At 40.9% G+C, this 20,943-nt stretch overlaps 1 protein-coding gene across 4 annotated transcripts in view; it reads left to right on the forward strand.

Moving 5' to 3' along the window:
• The window catches only part of STON2 (stonin 2), a 187,042-nt gene that overhangs the window by 42,810 nt on the left and 123,289 nt on the right, over window positions 1-20,943 (forward strand). The gene's annotated exons all lie outside the window — the stretch shown is intronic.

Here is a 20,943-nt window from a genome sequence, read left to right on the forward strand (position 1 = left end):
TGAAGTCACATCTTTTCTTACCTTTTTTGCCTCCATCTTTTATTAACAAGGATCTTTGTAGTCCTTCATTGGGCCTACCAGGATAATTTGCCCTTCTCAAGGTCCTTAACATAATTACATCTGTAAAGTCTCTTTACCATGTGAGGTATTACTTTCATAGGTTCTGGGGATTAGGATGAGGATATTGTTGGGGGCAAGGGCATCGTTCTGTCTACCACAGAGACCTACTAGCAAAAAGCAGGGTTATTACGTTTTTCTGTTGGTGGGTTAAACATTTTGCTAGTTTTACTTTTTAAAGATGATTTCTTTGTTTTCAACACCAGTGAAAATTATTTTAAGAAAATTTAAAGCATAGGGCGCCGCCTGTGGCTCAAGGAGTAGGGCACCAGTCCCGTATGCTGGAGGTGGTGGGTTCAAACCCAGCCCCAGCCAAAAAACCACAAAAAAAAAAAAAAAAAGAAAGAAAGAAAATTTAAAGCATAATTCTATCATATAAGAACTGTTTCCATTTTTACATAATAATTTGCACATTTACATATATGTTTTCATGTTTAAGCATCAGATTTCTCTGTGAATTGTTGGTGAGAGAGCCATGACTTCCAAAGCAGTGTGGGAGAAGTGACAGGTCTAGATGTGCTTCCCTTACTCAACACCTAACACTGGCAGGACACTGGGCTAAGCGTTTGTATATGTAGGGAAAAGTTAGTGAATACTGGGTAGTGAAACAGCATAGAAATGTGTTACTGATGTTTAATAAGAGGCACTTACCGCATACTTATTCTTTCAGTTTCTGTGCTAAATGCTTTAAATGTCACCATCTCATATGTACCTTACAGCAACTGTATGGGGAAGATGTGTTACATGCAGAGGAGACTGAGACCAACAGTGGTTTGGCAGTTTACCCAGGTAGAATGCTGAAGTAGTGAAAGGGAGCTTCAGCATCGAGCAGGCTGGCCTCCGGGGCTTGGTATTTGGCTCATTCCTCTTCCAGCTTCTGCTGTTCTAGTATCCCCTGCTCCTTTATTACCTGGGAGGCAGGGGAGGTGAGGGATAGAAGGTAAGGGATGGGTACAGTGGTGTTTCTCCAGTCAGTGGTCCTGAAATGGCCATGGCTTATGTCATTGAGATTCTTTTACATCTTATTCATACCTTATCTCTAGCTTCAGAGATTTCCTGATTGCTTAAAACTATTTCTGTGAGGGATGAGTCAGTTTGCTTCACCTCTTCACTTGTTTTTCCAAGATTTAATATTGAGGTTAGTCATAATTATTATTATTATTACTATTTTGCAGGGTTTTTTTTTACCAGGGCCGGGTTTGAACCCTCCACCTCTGATATATGGGCCGGCGCCCTACTCCTTGAACCACAGGCGCCGCCCTAGGTTAGTCATAATTATGTTGCTCCCATCTGACTGAGGATCTTACCTTGTCATTGACAATGCTTTTGATATATTTTATTTATTTATTTTTTTGAGACAAGAGTCTCACTGTATCACCCTCGGTAGAGTGCCGTTGTGTCACAGCTCACAGCAACCTCAAAACTCTTGGGATAAAGTGATTCTCTTGCCTCAGCCTCCCAAGTAGGTGGGACTGCAGGCACCCACCACAATACCTGGCTGTTTTTTTGTTGCAGTTGTCATTGTTGTTTAGCAGGCTTGGGCCGCGTTCGAAACCCCCTGCCTCAGTGTATGTGGCCAGTGCCCTACCCACTGAGCTACAGGTGCCAAGCCTGCTTTTGATATAATCTTAAAGCTTTATTCTTTAAGACACAGTTCACAAAGTATGATCTGCAAACCCTGGGGTTTCCCAAGACCCTTTCGAGGAGGAGTCTCAGGGGTTAAAATTATTTTCATAATAATTCTAAAGTGTTATTTGCCTTATTCACTGCATTGACATTTATATTGATATGCAAAAGCAATGACAGGTAAAACATCTGGATATTGTTTTCTCATATAAAAAATGTCAGTGTTTCATTTAATATCCTTGATGTGGCAGTAAAACTTACTAATTTTTTAAAATCTTGATTCTTATGTCTTTTTAATATCCTCTGTGATAGATTGGGAAATATGTTCAGAGCACTTCTGCCCCAAAGTATAATGCTAGTCTTTTTTTTAAGAGATAGAGTCTCACTATATCACCTTCAGTAGAGTGCTATGGCATCCCAGCTCACAGCAAACTCAAACTCCTGGGTTCAAGTGATCCTCCTGCCTCAGCCTCCTGAATAGCCAGACTATGGAAACCTGCCAGAACACCTGGCTAATTTTCTCTTTTTTCTATTTTTAGTAAAGACAAACTCTCACTCTTGCTCAGGCTGGTTTCAAACTCCTAAGCTCAAGGGATCTACCTGCCTCGGCCTCCCAGAGTGCTAGGATTATAGGCATGAGCCAGCACCCCCAGCAGATTTGGTATTTTTTAAATATTCCATTATGGGGCGGTGCCTGTGGCTTAAGTGGGTGAGTGCTCCAGCCCCATATACTGAGGGTGGTGGGTTTGAACCCAGCCCCGGCCAAACTACAACAAAAAAATAGCTGGGCATTCTGGTGGGCACCTATACTCCCAGCTACTCGAGAGGCTGATGCAAGAGAATTGCCTAAGCCCAGGAGTTGGAGGTTGCTGTGAACTGTGACGCCACAGCACTCTACCGAGGGTGATAAAAAAAAAAAAAAAGCATAAAATATTCCATGATGCCGGGCACAGTGGTTTGAACCTATAATCTCAGCTACTTAGGAAGCTGATAGAGGAGGCTGAGATAAGAGGATCACTTGAGGATAGGAGTTGGAGACCAGCTTGGACAACATAGTAAGACCTTGTTTCTTTAAAAAAAAATTGCATTAGGGCGGCGCCTATGGCTCAGTGAGTAGGGCACTGGCCCCATATACTGAGGGTGGCAGGTTCAAACCCAGCCCTGGCCAAATTGCAACAAAAAAAAAATACCTGGGCGTTGTGGCGGGCGCCTGTAGTCCCAGCTACTCGGGAGGCTGAGGCAAGAGAATCACGTAAGCCCAGGAATTGGAGGTTGCTGTGAGTCCTTTGACGTCATGGCACTCTACTGAGGACGGTAAAGTGAGACTCTGTCTCTACAAAAAAAAAAAAAAAAAATTGCATTAAAATGTTTTGATTATCAAGTTTTTTGACACCCTCTTAAATTTTATACCTCTTAGCCTAATATCAGCCCTACATATTTTGGGAATATGAAATTGATTGATTGATTGAGACAAGGTCTCATTTTGTTGTAGCCCAGGCTGGAGTGCAGTGATCTGATCATAGCTCACTGCAGCCTCAAACTTCTTGGTTCAAGCAGTTTTCCTGCCTTGGCATCCCAAGATTTAATGATGTTATTAGAAAACAAATCAAGAATGACAACTTGTAAATATATGAAAGCATGATTTTGGCCCAAAAACTGCCTAAGCATGAAAAATTCTGTTTCCACATGTGAAAACTTAACTCAACTCTGGAGACAGAGCTTTTCACCCTAGGAGAAATGGTTAATCAACAGACTTAATCGCCTCCTTTGTAAGAAGAGGGAATAAACCATACATATGGCAATAATTCCACATATGGCCCTGCAGGCATTACACGAAATGACACTGATGTGTGCAGCAGCCATCCTCACAGTGATAGGGACAGTGTGAGGCTTCATGTAGTCCCTGCTGCCTACTCTGTTCTTTTTCTAATACTAAGCTGAATAACGGTACCCAAAGGTATCAGGTCATTGTCCCTGGAACCTGTAAGAATTATCCTATTTGGAAAAAGGGTCTTTGTAGGTGTGATTAAGTCTAAGGAGATAATCCTGGATTATCTGGGTGGGCCCTAAATGCAATCACAATGCAGCCATGTAAAAGAGTGGAAAAGAGAGATTGTGCTCACACAGAGGAAAAGGCAATGTGAAGATGACACAGAAAGAGATTTGGAGATGTTGGCCTGGAGGATTTGAGTGATTGAGCTGCAGCCAAGGAACAGATTCTCCCCCGAAACTTCTGGAGGGAGTGCGATCCTGTAGACATCTTGATTTTGGCACAGTGATTCTGATTTCAGACTCTGGCCTCAGAGCCACAAAAGAATAAATTATTAGTGGTTTAAGCTACCAAGTGTGTTGTACTTTTGTTACAGCAGCCACAAAAAACTAATAAGCTAAGTCTTTACATATCTTATAATGGAACTCTTTGCATAAAGCTGAGAATGAATTAATCTGGGCTAGGGGAGCATCTGTAATGGTGTAGGTGTGTGCGTGCCACCTTACACCCCTTCGTAATTCATTCATGAGTCACCAAATACTTACTAAGCACCTCCTCCCTGTAGTTCTGTAGGTGTGGATATTCAAAGTCATAGTATACTGCTCAGAACTTAACAGAAAGCTATTGAACTTCTTCCCGGATCCTCTGCAGGACAACAGAATTAACCTGTGCTCCTGTGCTTTCCCCATCTGCCTGCAATTGATTAACAACTACTGTATGCCGTTATTTTACTTTTTTAAAGTTTTCCATTTCATAGTAGTTGAGAATTTGGAACTGGCTCTGAGGGAATAGAGGAAGAAGTGGATGTCAATGAATCAATATATAAACAATTACATGTTCCTAAGAACAATAAAACACTATTATAATCTAGTTCAAGGGTAGCGGGAAGTGGGAGGGAGGCAGAGGGAGGACGTATGGCAGAAGGAGGGAGGGCGTGAGGTGGGCAGGATCTCACCTAAAGTGCACATTGTGTTAAACACACCCCTTGGGTGAGGGGCTCTTCTAAAAATGTAATTTTACCCTGGAAGTGAGAACTGCATAACCTAAATATTGTACCCTCATATTAATTTGAATAGAGTTTAGGAGGAAAAAAAAGGAAAACTGAGAAGTTAATTTTATAACAAGTGCATCTATCGTCTCTTCTCCTGAAGGATTAGTCAAAATTTAAAGCAACTTCCCTGTTAGTTATCATTTACTTGTGGGGTTTCCCCAAAGCTCTTATTCAGCTTTACTCTAGATCAGTGGTGCCCACTTGGAGAAATGTAAAATGAGTGGCTATCTGGTGCTTTTTAAATTTTTTTATTTTTATTTTTTAGAGACAGAGTTTCACTTTGTCGCCCTTGGTACAGTGCTGTGCGTCTCAGCTCACAGCAACCTCCAGCTCTTGGGCTTAGGTGATTCTCTAGCCTCAGCCTCCCGAATAGCTGGGACTATAGGCACCCGCCACAATGCCCGGCTATTTTTTTTTTGTTGTTGTTGCAGTTTGGCTGGGGCCGGGTTCAAGCCTGCCACCCTCGGTATATGGGGCCAGCACCCTACTCACTGAGCTACAGGTGCAGCCCAGGCTTTTTAATCTAATCTGATGACATACAAGAAAAAGTGATGGGTGGCGCCTGTGGCTCAGTGAGCAGGGCGCCGGCCCCATATACCGAGGGTGGCGGGTTCAAACCCAGCCCTGGCCAAACTGCAACAAAAAAATAGCCGGGCATTGTGGCAGGCGCCTGTAGTCCCAGCTACTTGGGAGGCTGAGGCAGGAGAATTGCCTAAGCCCAGGAGTTGGAGGTTGCTGTGAGCTGTGTGACGCCACGGCACTCTACCGAGGGCAATAAAGTGAAACTCTGTCTCTACAAAGAAAAAAAAAACAAAAAACAAGAAAAAATGATTTGTTCATCAATTTCTCATTTTTTTCACTCTAAAAAATGCTTTTTTTAGTTTCTAACTAATTCCTATCAGTTAGAGCCTGGATTTGTTTGGGGCTATAGCTTCACCTGTGTGGATCAAGCAAACTCTTTAAAAAAAAATTCTTTTTTTAATTTTAATTTTTAGACCAGAGTCTTCATTTGTTGCCTAGGTTTGAGTGCAGTGGCACGATGATAGCTTACTCTAACCTTGAACTGCTGGGCTCACATGATCCTCCCCTCCTCAGCTTCCCAAGAAGTTGGAACTACAGATGGATGCTCCCATGCCCAGCTTATTTTTTAAAATGGGATCTTGCTATGTTACCCCTGGCCTCAAGTGATCCTCCTACCTCAGCCTCCCAAAGTGTTAGGACTCAGCTGAACACTTTTTAGCATAAATAATACATGGAATTGGGACAAGAGAGATGTTTGAAGTGCAGCATTTAAGGTGCAAAAATTTGGAATCTTTGGTGAAATGTGTAGTATGTAGGTGTGTCTCTGTGCACGCAGGAGACAAAGTTGAGCCAGAAAAAAGGATCCATGGAAATGAATTTTTGGCTTCTGCTATCTGTAGTGTCATACCAATAGCACCAGAGCAAACTGACTCTTTCCTGTATAACATATAGCTGTAATTTTTAGTTTCTTTTCATTTTATTTCCCACATTCTATTTACTTCTACTACATGCTCAGATTTAATGATCAATGTCTTTGTCTGGAGAAAGGGAAAAATGCTTATCTTGGTACCTTTCTAATGCCACCTCACTTTGGAAATCCTTTTATGAGAAGGTCATGATCTTGGCCTAAGAGAAATAAATGGGAGGACGAGAAGCAAGAGAAATGGGCCTGATTAGCACTGTGACCAGTCTTGATTCTGGAGGTAAAAGCGAAGCCTTCCATAGCCAACAGTTTCATACCCGAACATCCTGGCTTGCAAAGAGAAGTTGGGAAAAACAGGATGGCCCACTCACAAGGAATAGCTATCTGGGATATTCCTTTCCCATCCCGTAGTTCCCTTTCTTTCTCTCTTTAAAGTTTTTTTCTGGCAAATGAAGAACAAAAAACAAAAGACTACGTCTTTTGAATGGTGCCACCTAAGAATAAAGCCAAGGGAGCCCTGGATTTCAGCCTGAAATTGGAATGTACTGTTTGCCCTAATTAAAATGCAACCAGGCTGTAAGCATAGTGGAGTCAGGGACAAAGAGACTGTCATTAGTGGTAAATCTCTTATTTTTATGGGGTTTCAATGGCCAGGAGCTGCTCTGGGAAGCTCAGAGGAGCCAGGAAGTTGTTAGTCCTCACCTCGGTGACCTGGCTACTTACTTTATTGTGCACTGAAGCTTGGCAAGGGTGACTGGATAACCAGGAGGTACAGCTGGTGGAGAAAACAACTCCAGAAACGCTTAAGTCCATCAAGGGAACAACCTTCTTTTGGACTTCAATTAGGGCAGGATCTAAAGTGAGTAGGTACCATCATGGTGAGTCTGGGGAAAAGGAGATACACAGTCTCCCCCTTAGAAAAATGTGATTAAATAAAATGAGAGACAGAGGGTTTTTTATAACTACACATATGGGAAAGAGAGTTGGCATCAATTCTTTAGACCTGAGCATACTAGGAGTGAGGGGTATAAAATCATCCCCCTTGAATCTTTTGTAAAAATTGTCTCCTCCATTAAGGCCCCTGGAATTTGATAGAGGCCAAATGCGTAGACTTGAAAGGTCTAGTTTGGATCAGGCTGTCTTGATGAATGATCTCTTCAGAAAGATTTTTATTAGAACCTTTTATGTCAAATACTCAAAACAAATTGGCCAGGAGAACACTGTTCCGATCTCTGGTTTGAAGATGCGATACAGTCTAAGAAATTGAACTGAAAAGTTGTTTGCTTGAACCCATAATTAGATGCACATATATTCTGCTAAACTGTGAGGAGAACCAACATGTTTAAAACAAACAAATAGAAAGCTGCTGGTGAATACATTTCAATCAAAATCGAAACTTTGTATAGCTAGCTAAAGAAATATTTTTGAAAATGAACCTAAACCCAGCTTGTATTTTTTCCTTCTTTTTTGTCTTTTGACTATTAGACAACCAGGGACCAGCTCGTGCTTTATGCACATTGGGTTCTTCAGCAGGAGGGTTCCAGACCTTCCCTAGCTACAAAAAGTTTGACTAACTTACATGAGGCCTCCTGTGGCTTTAAAATTCTACCATGAACAGGCACATTGTAAGCGTGTTTGACACACCTTCTAGGTGCAGGACACAACTACAGTAGGGACTTTACCTACCAAAAGCAAACATTGGAACCTCATATTAATCCAGAATTTTTTTTTTAAGAGTAAAAAAAAAAAAGCCAATAAAAATAAAATAAAATTCTACCATGTACCAGGAAGAATATACCTGTAAAGCAGTCAGCTTTCCTACTACTTGAAATCTTTATGCTGTATAAAGGTTCTCTCAAAGGAAAGGCTGATTTTAAATATGTGCATTTTGTAAATCTGTGTGTGTTTAGAATAAGTTTGCAAATACCCTGCGGACAAATGGGCTAAAAGAGCAAAGTTCACCCTCAAAATTACCAAAAAAAAAAAAAAAATTAAGGCGCTATTGTCAGCATGAGGCTTCCTGTCCACTTGTCTTGTTATGCACTGACCTTCCAGCAAGGACATGGCAATTTTTCTACGAGGCCAGGGTTGAATTGGACCCATTATGCAGATACAGCAGGATGTGCATAATTACAAACACAAAAAACTTTCATTTCCGGAACATTTGTCCCACAGCCCAAGCAAAACACTAGTATTCCCTTGTGCTTCAAATGTCTTCCCTAAAAGCTTGGGCTCAGGCCCTCCCATTGTGTCTGGGGAAGCTAATTATCTGAGACTAGAGAAAGAGTCACTTGTTTGGGGGAGGATCAGAAATGACATCAGCCATTTAAGAGGGAGGCAGGGGTGACAACTGAGAGACTCCATCCTGAAGACTAGCCCAGGAATGAATTTCTATTATTTTGTTCATTCTGGCTAATGGGGGCAAGAGGGGGTGGAACAAGAGCCCAACCCTTCTGATAAATATGTAAACAAGGGCCACTGCATTTTCTATGCATATGTATTTTTCTCTTCAACAGAGGAGGTCTTATTTTCTTTTAATACCTTGAATTGTTCTTCTCTGCTTCTAAATGTAATTGGTGACCTTTGTGGAGTTCATCTCAGATGCATCCAAGAATGGATTTCAGTAGCACCCTTCCCCTTCCAGGCTGATGCCAGCTTGCTTCAATCCCTTCCCTGGGCTCCCCTCTGCTCTCTCCACAGGGCCTCTCCTGCTGTTCCAGAGGCATGCATTGCTGCTCAAGCATTGCTGTTCTGCCTAGAGCAGGTCTACACAGACCTACCCCCAAAGACCAAGGGAATTCAGAAGTCAAGGAAAGAGGCTGAGAAATCCAGTTTCTCAAAAAGAACCCTTTAGTGGGGAGTTATGAACAGAAGCTGTGTCTTGGGCTGCCAAAAGATCCCTGAGCCACTATCCCCCAGGGCACCCCCGGGCACATAGCTTGTAGACCACAGGGAAGGAATGTGTCCAGTTGAAGTCAGGGATAACCAAGAATTTGCCAAAGAGCAGAATTTATATCAACAAGGCTGTTTTGACCTAACGGCAGGATTTACAGTATGTGCTATTATGCAAGGAAGAGCAGAAAAATCTTAGATATATTCTCAGAAGTGAAGTTAGTCAGAAGTCATCAGGATGGATTAGCATCTAAGACGGTTGCTTCAGCCTCCATAATGGCCTCACCAGTGAGGCCCAGAGCATTCCACACTCACTCTCTGGCTTTTTCCTACTTTAAATTTCTTCACCGCCCATGTCTCTACCTAAAATTTGGTCTTATATTTATTAATTTGCTTGTTTATTGTCTCTCTTTTCCATAGAGGGAAGGGACTTCGTCCATCTAAGTTATTCTCTATCCTGTAATACAGTGTGTGGAACTTAGCGGGTACCTACATAGTATTTGGTGGATTAATGAATGAAGGTTGAAAGTGACATATGGAACCTACTGCAGAATGACTAAGGCCCATCATTTATGGGGCTGGTGAGCTGTTAGGTAGAACCTGCAGGATGGCTTCATCACTGAAGTCAGTTTTGTTTTGTTGCTGTTTTTTAAATAGGCAAGAAAAGTAGGCTAGCCTCTCACTCACCTTGCTCTGTTCTTATTATCTGATTATTATTAGTTTGTGATTTCCCATCATTACACACAATACAGATACACAGCCACATACATACTGTATGCATAAACATGGACACGTACACATGCATACACATACATAACATGTACACACGTATACACATACACATATACACACGCATACACATACATGACATACACACACACGTAACATACATACACACACAACATACATACACATACATACACATACACACATATACATAACACACATACATACACACGCATACACATATATAACATACATATACATTTATACACATACACAACATACACATACACATGCATACACATACATAACATATATACACATTCATACAGATACATAACATATACATACACATGCACACATACATAACATATACATACACATGCATACACATACATAACATATACATACACATGCACACATACATAACATATACATACACATGCATACACATACATAACATATACATACACATGCATACACATACATAACATATACATACACTTGCATACACATATATAACATATACACACGTATACACATACATACACATATACACACACATACATAACATACATACACGTATACACATACATATATACATACACATGCATACCACACACATATATACATACATACACATATACATACACATGCATAACATATACATACACATGCATACCCATACATAACACACACATATACATACATACACATATACATACACATGCATACACATACATAACATATACACATACATACACGTACATACCATACATATACACATACATAACATACATACACATAGATATATAACATATACATGACATACATAACACAAATACATCACATACACATGCATACGCATACATAACATACATACACATGCATACGCATATATAACATATATATGCATGTATACACATACACAACATATACATACACATGCATACACATACATAACACATACACATGCACACATACATAACATATACATACACATGCATACACATACATAACATATACATACACATGCACACATACATAACATATACGTACACATGCATACACATACATGACGTATACATACACATGCACACACATAACATACATACACATACATGACATATACATACACATGCATACACATACATAACATATACATACACATGCATACACATATACATACACACATACATAACATATACGTACACATGCATACACATACATAACATACGTACACATGCATACACCTACATGACATATACATACACATGCATACACCTACATAACATACATACACATTCATACAGATACATAACATACATACACATGCATACACATACATAACATATACATACACATGCATACACATATACATACACACATACATAACATATACGTACACATGCATACACATACATAACCTACGTACACATGCATACACATACATAACATACACGTACACATGCATACACATACATAACATACATACACATGCACACATACATATACACAAAGACACACTCATAGCTTTTTCCTAGAGGCTGCTTTTAAAAACACCTAAAACTACCCTTTACATTATTTACATTATTTACAAACCACCCTTTACATATTTACATCATTTACAAACTACCCTTTACATATTTACATTATCCAAAGGTACCATCATGCCATGGAAGGGTGCTGAAGCATCTTTTTCCAGTTATCTAGAAGGGAACTTAAAGCATTTTATTTAAACTCCAGTGTTCTCCTTTTCAGAGACTGTGCTAGTTTGCCAGAGAGACGTTGTGACCTATCTCACGCTCAGCGTGGGAAACAAAACACAGTAAACTACTCACGCACACATCAATTAACTAGTTCATTCATGCATCAATTAACTAGTTTATTCATGCAAAAAAAAATTTAGGTGCTGGGAATACGGTTATGAGAAAGCTGGACATAGTCATTGGTCTCCCCAAGTTGAGGGTATCTGACAGTTGGGCAAGCAGTTATTAGTGGAGCTTTTGGGACTCACCCCTGAACCAGTCCTGGGACAGCTGCTTCATATTACCAGCTGTGAACTAGCAGGGGAACCGTAGATGGAGAATAGAATTAGAACAATTTTATGTTCACAGATGGGCAAGTTTACAGTATTAGAAAAATAGTATAGGGTGGCGCCTGTGGCTCAAGGAGTAGGGTGTCTGTCCCATATGCCAGAGGTGGCGGGTTCAAACCTAGCCCCGGCCAAAATCCAAAAAAAAAAAAAAAATAGTATAGCCCTAGTGATTAGACATCAAAGTATAAATAAAGGATATGACATCAGAACATATGCAAGTCTTTAAAATTTGAATCTACCCAGGATCCCAAAGGACAAAAAGAAAGGAGAATATTATGTAATATTGGCTGTATTAATTGTATTAGGTGACAAGTTGTACATTTATTATTTATTTAATCCTTGTTGCTTTAAGTCCTTAACTCTATTCTGTTCAAAGCTGCGGATACAACTGAGAGTTCCTGTCCCATGGAGCACATTCTGCTATGGGGCAGGGGGCTCGCAGAGCAAACCAGAAATGGTAAAGAAGCAGGTACAGAGTTAGGTGTGTTAGGTAATGTGGTAAAGGAGAGGGAAAGAAAAATGAGGCAAAAGAAGGGAATATGGCGAAGTGGACGTGAAATTCTGTAGGGGTTAGGGAGTGACTGTTTGAAACTTAAGGACAAGTGAAGACAGAAGGGAAATGAAGGTGCAAGACTTGCAGAGATTGGGAAGGAGCCTTCCATGGGGAAGGAGCAGCCAGTGAAAGCCCCTGCAGGGTGACATTGCCTGTGGTGTGTGACTGGAGGGAATGCAGTGATAACAGGAGGAGGTGAGGTGGAAAGGTTGTGGGGACTCAGACACTTAGGGCCCTGAATGACACGGCCACCATTTGACTTTTATTATGGGTGAGATGGGACTGCTGTTGTGTAGCAATTGAGGGTGGTGTAGCTGAGATTAGACTGAGAGGACAGGACAAATGTAGGAACAGAGAGATCAGGTGAGAGGCCATTGCACTGATCCAGGCAAGAGAGGATTGTGGCTTGGCCCAATACGGTAACTTGGAGATGGTGAGAAGTAATTGGATTCCAGGTATATTTTGAAGGTAGGACTAACAGAACTTGTGATGGACCAAATGTGAAAAGAATCAAGGATGGCTCCATGGTTTTGTTTTAAGCAACTGAAAGGATAAAGGAGCTGGTTTGGAGAGAATAACAGGAACTTAGTTTAGGACATGCAGACTCAGATGTCTACCTGATAGTTCAAGTAGATTTAGATGTAAGGGTGTGTCTGGAAATAATTACCACTATGACTTAGCTCATTTTAAGTACTTTTTTGTACCAAGCACTTTCCCAAATGCTTTCTCAGTAATAACCTAATTCCCTTGTGAGGTTTATACCCTTTTGAAGCCTCATTTTACAGGTGAAAAAATGGGGAAACAGGCTGGATATGGTGGCTTATACCTGTAATCCCAGCACTTTGGGAGGCCAAAGCAGAAGGATCACTTGAGGCCAGGAGTTGGAGATCAGCTTAGGTCCTACAGTGAGACCCTGTCTCTACAAAAAATTTAAAAAATCAGCTGGGCATGGTATCGCACACCAGTAGTCCTAGCTACTCAGGAGGCTGAGGTAGGAGGATTGCCTGAGCCTGAGAGTTTGAGGTTATAGTGAGCTAAAACGATGTCACTATACTCTCACCCAGGTGATAGAGCAAGACCCTGTCTCAAAAAAAGAGAGGGGAAGGGGGAAAGGGAGGGAGGAAAAAGAAAAACATGGGGGAACAAATGGATTAAATAACTTGCTGCAGGCTACCAGGCTGGATCCAGGCTGTGAACCAGGCAGTATGCCCCCAGGGTCTTTACTCTTAACCTCATAGGAAAAGAGGAGAGGCACGTAGACTGTGATCTTTCTTTTACTTTATTCCGAGCTGAGTGGATGTGGCTATGAAGTCTGGTGATAGCAGCCACCTACTGCTGTCTGGCCCAGGCTCCGGGGAGAAGACTTAGCTTCAGGCTCAGTATTTTCTCCTTTCTATTGAGCTTGTGGCCTGAGACATTCAACTAAGAACCTGAATAAAATAACTTGCCCAAGATTTCTAAGCTGATGAATAAATACAGTGAGAGTGGTTTGTGAGCTGTAGGAACTTTGCCTCTCTCAGCTTCATTATTCTTAGTTCCCTTTTCAGGGGGAACAGTGGCATTTTATGTAACAAATGGAACAGTGTGAAAATACAAGTAAATAAAATAGCTTTATTTCTGAGTAATCCATCTTTTTTGCTCTGTGGTTTTAATAAGTTTTATTAGCTATTGGAAACACAAAGAAGCATTTTTAAAGTATATGTTAAATTATAAAGAACAGCAGTAAACCTTGTCATCTAGTTTAATCAAGAGAACGTTGTGATCACCCAACCCCCCTCCACCCCCATTTCCCCGCTGGTCCCATCCTCCCCATAAACATCCCTTTCCCTCCCCCGTGTCTCCTCCTGAGTTTTGTGATAATACCTGCATTACTTTTCTTGATGGAGTTACTGCCTGCACATGCATCAAGAATGATAGAATTTAATGTAGCCTGGTTTTGAACTTCACTTAAATGGACTAATATCATATGATCTTGTGACCAGCTCCTTTAATACAATGTTGTGAGATTTGTTCATGTCATTACCTCTAGTTGTAGTTCCTTTGGTTTTTATTGCAGTGTATTCCATTATAGTATAATAATATACTACCATTTATTTAGCCATTCTGTTATTGATGGACTCTTTTTTTTTTTTTTTTTTTTTTTGGGAGACAGAGTCTCACTTTGTCACCCTTGGTAGAGTGCCATGGCATCACAGCTCACAGCAACCTCAAACTCTTGGGCTTAAGTGATTCTCTTGCCTCAGCCTCCCAGTAGTTGGGATTACAGGTGCCCACCACAATGCTGGCTATTTTTTTTTTTTTTTTGTAGTTATCATTGTTATTTGGCAGGCCCGGGCTGGAACCTGCCAGCCCTGGTGGCTGGTTGCCTAGCTGCTGAGCTATAGACACTGAGCCAAAGTGATGGACATTTGAGTTGTTTCTACTTAGTGGCAATTAAGAATATGCTTCCATGAGCATTCTTTTTGTTTTTCTATGAGTATTTTTTGTTTGTTTGTTTACTTTTTTTTTGTAGAGACAGAGTCTCATTTTATTGCCCTCGGTAGAGTGCCATGACGTCACACGACTCACAGCAACATCCAGCTCTTGGGCTTACGTGATTCTCCTGCCTCAGCCTCCCAAGCAGCTGGGACTATAGGCGCCTGCCACAACGCCCGGCTATTTTTTTGCTGCAGTTTGGCTGGGGCCGGGTTTGAACCTGCTACCCTCGGTATGTGGGGCCCGCGCCCTACTTACTGAGCCACAGGTGCCGCCCTTTCTGTGAGTATTTTTAAACACTGCTGGTGAACACATGCCAGGGATTCTTTTGAATAAAGAGCTAGGAGGGGAATTGCTGTGCTGTATGTTCACCTTGAACTTAATCAGGTAACACCAAGCCATTATCTAAAGTGGCTCCTATTTATTTCCTACCAGCTGTACATGAAAGATACCAGGGCTCTGCTTTTTCACCCACACTTAGAATTATCCTATGTTTCTATTTTTTGTCATTGGGGTGTTGGAGAAGGAAAGGGGAAAGAATAATAGTATCTTGTGTGGTTTTAATTTGCATTTCCTAGATTACTAAAAAGATTGAGCATCTTTTTTTCTTCAGTGCCATTTGAATTTTTTTTCCATAAAAACACCTATTCAAGTATATTCCTATTGGATTTTCTGTCTTTTTGCTTGCTGATGGGTGGTACAGGTGTGGCAGGTATTATTTCCTACCTGTGGATGGTCTTTTCATTCTTGTTATGATGACTTTTGGTGAGAAGAATATACTTATTTTAATGATATGAAATTTTAAAAATTTTTCTTTAATGTACATTGGTAAAGAAAAATCTTCCTGAGCTCAGCACCTATAGCTCAGTGGCTAAGGCGCCAGCCACATAACACTGGAGTTGGCAGGTTCGAGTCCAGCCCAGGCCTGCCAAACAACAATGACAACTACAACCAAAACATAGCCAGTCGTTGTGGAGGGTGCCTGTAGTTCCGCTACTTGGGAGGCTGAGGTAAGAGAATCGCTTAAGCCCAGGAGTTGGAGGTTGCTGTGAGCTGTGATGCCACAGTACTCTACCCAGGGTAACATAGTGAGACTCTGTCTCAAAAAAAAGAAATATCGGGCGGCGCCTGTGGCTCAGTGGTAGGGCGCCGGCCCCATATCCCGAGGTGGCGGGTTCAAACCCGGCCCCGGCCAAACTACAAACAAAAAATAGCTGGGCGTTGTGGCGGGTGCCTGTAGTCCCAGCTACTCGGGAGGCTGAGGCAAGAGAATCGCTTAAGCCCAGGAGTTGGAGGTTGCTGTGAGCTGGGTCAGGCCATGGCACTCTACTGAGGGCCGTAAAGTGAAACTCTGTCTCTACAAAAAAAAAAAAATAAAATAAAAAGAAATATCTTTCTGAACCCCAAAGTCATGCTGTTGAAAAGGTAGTAGTCGGTCTAATCATCATTCTTTGCTATAAAATAGAGGCGATCTATATGTTCTATTTGGTGGCTTTTAAGATCTTCTCTTTGTCTCTTGGCTTCATATAATATTGATGTCTATGTATGGATTTATTTTTAGTTATTCTGCTTGAGATGCCTCGGAATTTCTAATCTGACAAGTAAAATCTTTCGTAAATTCTCAGCCAGCATTTTTCAGATTTTGCCCTCTCCCATGTGTTTTTCTCTTTCATATGCTCATCTTTTTGCCTATGTTGTCCATTCAAGTTTGTGTTAACAGTAGTATTTATTTTTTTTCCTTTGCAAGTTCATTTAATTCTTTTTCAATTCTACATGCTCCTTTTTTATATTTTTAATTTCTTTTCTTATTTCCTTAAACATATAGTTAGATTTTCTGCTTAATAACCCTAGTGTCTGGGAGAGGGAGCAAGATGGCGGTCAAGTAGCAGCTTCTTTGTAACCAGGAGCGGTAATATTGGGAAGAGAAGACTCCAGGCATCTCTTGCTTGTGGAATCTGTCCACAAACATCCCTTTGGGGATGCAGGGGAGACAGCAAAAGACTTCTGGACCCCAGGAGGAGGACAAGAGCAGTGGAGAAATGGCAAGTAGTTGCGATTGGTCTGAGGCAGCCACAGATGTAACTATAACAGAAGCAAGATTGCAGACAGGAAAGGCCTTCCCTGTGGGTTGTTTTATTTTTTTGGACTTGGGCACTCAGTTGAATTACCTTGGAAGAACTTGGGTGAGAGTGTGGGTGACTTTAAGCATTGTCCAGAGTCTGGGACTGAGCCACTGGGCCAGAAGGGAGCTAACATTGTTTGGCTGTGGGTCTGGGCTGTGGGCGCAGCCACTGTGGGAGAACTGCCCCTGTAGACTCCACCCTCAGGGTCGCAGAGCGAGGCTCAGATTGGGAGAACTTGGGGGAGTGATCCAGTGACTGTGAGCAGCGCTAAAGGCCAGGACTGAGACACTGGGGAAGAGTGGAGCTTTCAGTGTTTGGCAGTGGGAGGGCTGCCTTCCAGCCCTGGCCCTTGGGGGCATAGAGTGAGGCCTGTTTTGGCACACCAGATAAGTGGGCAGCCACTTTAGGAGAGATACCAGCCACAAGTGCTTTCCTGGGAAGGTACAGCTGGCTGACTGGATTTAAAAACACAAGCCATCCAGCTGCTGTCTTCAGGAAACACACCTAGCATCAAAAAAAAAGACAAATTAAAACTCAGAGTTAAGGGTTGGAAGATAATTTTTTAGGTGAACAGAATTCGGAAGAAAGGAGTGGCTGCAATCTTATTTTCCAATACAAGTGAATTTAAAGCAACTAAAGTCAAAAAAGACAAAGATGGATACTTCATATTGGTCAAGGGAAAAATACAACAAGAAGACATTTCAATTCTAAATATTTATCCACTCAACTTAGATGCTCCCAGATTCTTGAAACAGACCTTACCCGGTCTGAGCAATATGATATCCTATAACACCATAATAACAGGGGATTTTTAACACTCCTCTCACAGAGCTGGACAGATCCTCTAAACAGAATTTAAAGCTGTATGGGACTTAAATGAGACTCTAGAACAGCAGTTCTCAACAGAAAATTAATGAAACAAGGAGTTGGTTTTTTTTAAAAATGAATAAAATAGATAAACCTTTGGCCAGACTAACTAGAAATAGAAAAGTAAAATCTCTAATAACCTCAATCAGAAATGATAAAGGGGAAATAACAACAGATGCCATAGTGATACAAGAGATTATCTCTGAATACTACTAGAAACTCTATGCCCAGAAATTTGAGAATATGAAGGAAATGGATCAATATTTGGAAACACACTCTCTCCCTAGACTTAGCCAGGAAGAAGTAGATCTGAACAGACCAATTTCAAGCACTGAGATCAAAGAAACAATAAAAAAATGCCCTGGTCGGATGGCTTCATACCATAATTCTATAAAATCTTCAAAGAAGAGCTTATTCTCATACTGCAGAAATTATTCTAAAAAATTGAGAAGGAAGGAATCTTCCCCGACATGTTCTATGAAGCAAACATCATCCTGATACCAAAACCAGGAAAAGACTCAACTAAAAAGGAGAACTTCAGACCATTTTCACTAATGAATATAGATGCAAAAATTCTCAACAAAATCCTAACCAGTGGGTTACAGCTTATTATCAAAAAAGTCATACATCATGATCTAGTAGGTTTCATCCCAGGGATGCAAGGCTGGTTTAACATACTCAAGTCCATAAACGTTATTCACCAAATTAACAGAAGCAGAAACAAAGACCATATGATCCTCTCAGTAGATGCAGAAAAAGCATTCGCAAAAATCCAGCATCCTTTTCTAATTAGAACACTGAAGAGTATAGGCATACGTGGCACATTTCTGAAACTGATCTAAGCTATCTATGACAAACCCACAGCTAATATCTTACTGAATGGAGTAAAACTGAAAGCTTTTCCTCTTAGAACTGGAACCAGAAGTCAAGGTTGTCCTCTGTCACCATTACTATTCAACATAGTGCTGGAAGTTATAGTCAATACAATTAGGCAAGAGAAAGAAATAAAGGGCATCCAGATGGGAGCAGAGGTCAAACTCTCCCTCTTTGCTGATGATATGATCTTAAACTTAGAGAACCCCAAAGATTCAACCACACGACTCCTGGAAGTCATCAAAAATACAGTAATGTGGCTTGGTGCCTATGGCTGAAGTGGCTAAGGCGCCAGCCACATACACCTGAGCTGGTGGGTTCGAATCCAGCCCAGGCCCGCCAAACAACAATGATGGTTGCAACCAAAAAATAGCCGGGCGTTGTGACAGGCACCTGTAGTCCCAGCTACTTGGGAGGCTGAGGCAAGAGAATCATTTAAGCCCAAGAGTTGGAGGTTGCTGTGAGCTGTGTGATGTCATGGCACGCTACCCAGGGTGACAGGGGCTCTGTCTCAGAAAAAAAAAAAAAAAAATACAGTAATGTCTCAGGATATAAAATCAATGTCCACAAGTCAGTAGCCTTTGTATATGCCAATAAAAGCCATGATGAGAGGCTAATTGAGGACATAACTCCCTTCACCATAGCTTCAAAGAAAATGAAATACCTAGGAATATACCTATATACCTCTATAAAGAAAATTATGAAACCCTAAGAAAGGAAATGGCAGAGGATATTAACAAATGGAAGAACATACCATGCTCATGGCTGGGAAGAATCAACATTGTTAAAATGTCTATACTTCACAAAGCAATTTACCAATTCAGTGCCATCCATATTAAAATACCAACATTGTACTTTCAAGACTTGGAAAAACTAATTCTTTTGTGTGGAACCAGAGAAAACCCCATACAGCTAAGGCAGTTCTTAGTAATAAAAACAAAGTCGGGGGCATTAGCCTACCAGACTTTAGGCTGTACTACAAAGCCATAGTGGTCAAAACAGCATGGTACTGGCACAAAAATAGAGACATAGACATTTGGAATTGAATAGAAAACCAGGAAATGACACTCATATCTTGAATCGAATAGAAAACCAGGAAATGAAACTCATATCTTACAGCCACCTAATCTTCGATAAACCAGACAAGAACTTACACTGGGGGAAAGACTCCCTATTCAATAAATGGTGCTGGGAGAACTGGATATCCACATGTAAAAGACTGAAACGGGACCCACACATTTCTCCACTTACAAAAATTGATTCAAGATGGAGAAAAGACCTAAATTTAAGGCATAAAACGACAAAAATTCTCAAAGAAAACATAGGCAAAACACTGGAAGATAGCGGCCTGGAGAAAGACTTTATGAAAAAGACTTCGGTGGCAATTGCAACAACAGCAAAAGTAAACAAATGGGACTTCATTAAACTGAAAAGCTTCTGTACAGCTAAGGAGACAACAACCAAAGCACATAGACAACCTACACAATGGGAAAAGATATTTGCATATTTTGAATTAGACAAAAGCTTGATAACTAGAATCCATAGAGAACTCTAATTAATCCACATGAAAAAAGCCAACAATTTCATATATCAATGGGCAAGAGACATGAATAGACCCTTCTCTAAAGAAGACAGACGAATGGCTACCAAACATATGAAAAAATGCTTATCATCCCTAATTACTAGAAAAATGCAAATCAAAACCACCCTGAGATATTGTCTAATCCCTGTGAGAATGACCAACATCACACAATTTCAAAACTGCAGATGCTGGCATGGATGTGGAGAGAAGGGAACACTTTTACACTGCTGGTGGGACTGCAAACTATACAACCTTTCTGGAAGGAAATATGGAGAAACCTCAAAGCACTCAAGCTAGACCTCCCATTTGATCCTGCAATCCCATTACTGGGCATCTACCCAGAAGGAAAAAAATCCTTTTATTATAAGGATACTTGTACTAGACTGTTTATTGCAGCTCCATTTACAATAGCCAAAATGTGGAAACAGCCTAAATGCCCACCAACCCAGGAATGGATTAACAAGCTGTGGTGTATATATATCATGGGATACTATGCAGCCATTAAAAAGATGGAGACTTTGCATCCTTC

Source organism: Nycticebus coucang, chromosome 9 (assembly GCF_027406575.1).
Source record: "Nycticebus coucang isolate mNycCou1 chromosome 9, mNycCou1.pri, whole genome shotgun sequence".
Classification (NCBI taxonomy): domain Eukaryota; kingdom Metazoa; phylum Chordata; class Mammalia; order Primates; family Lorisidae; genus Nycticebus; species Nycticebus coucang.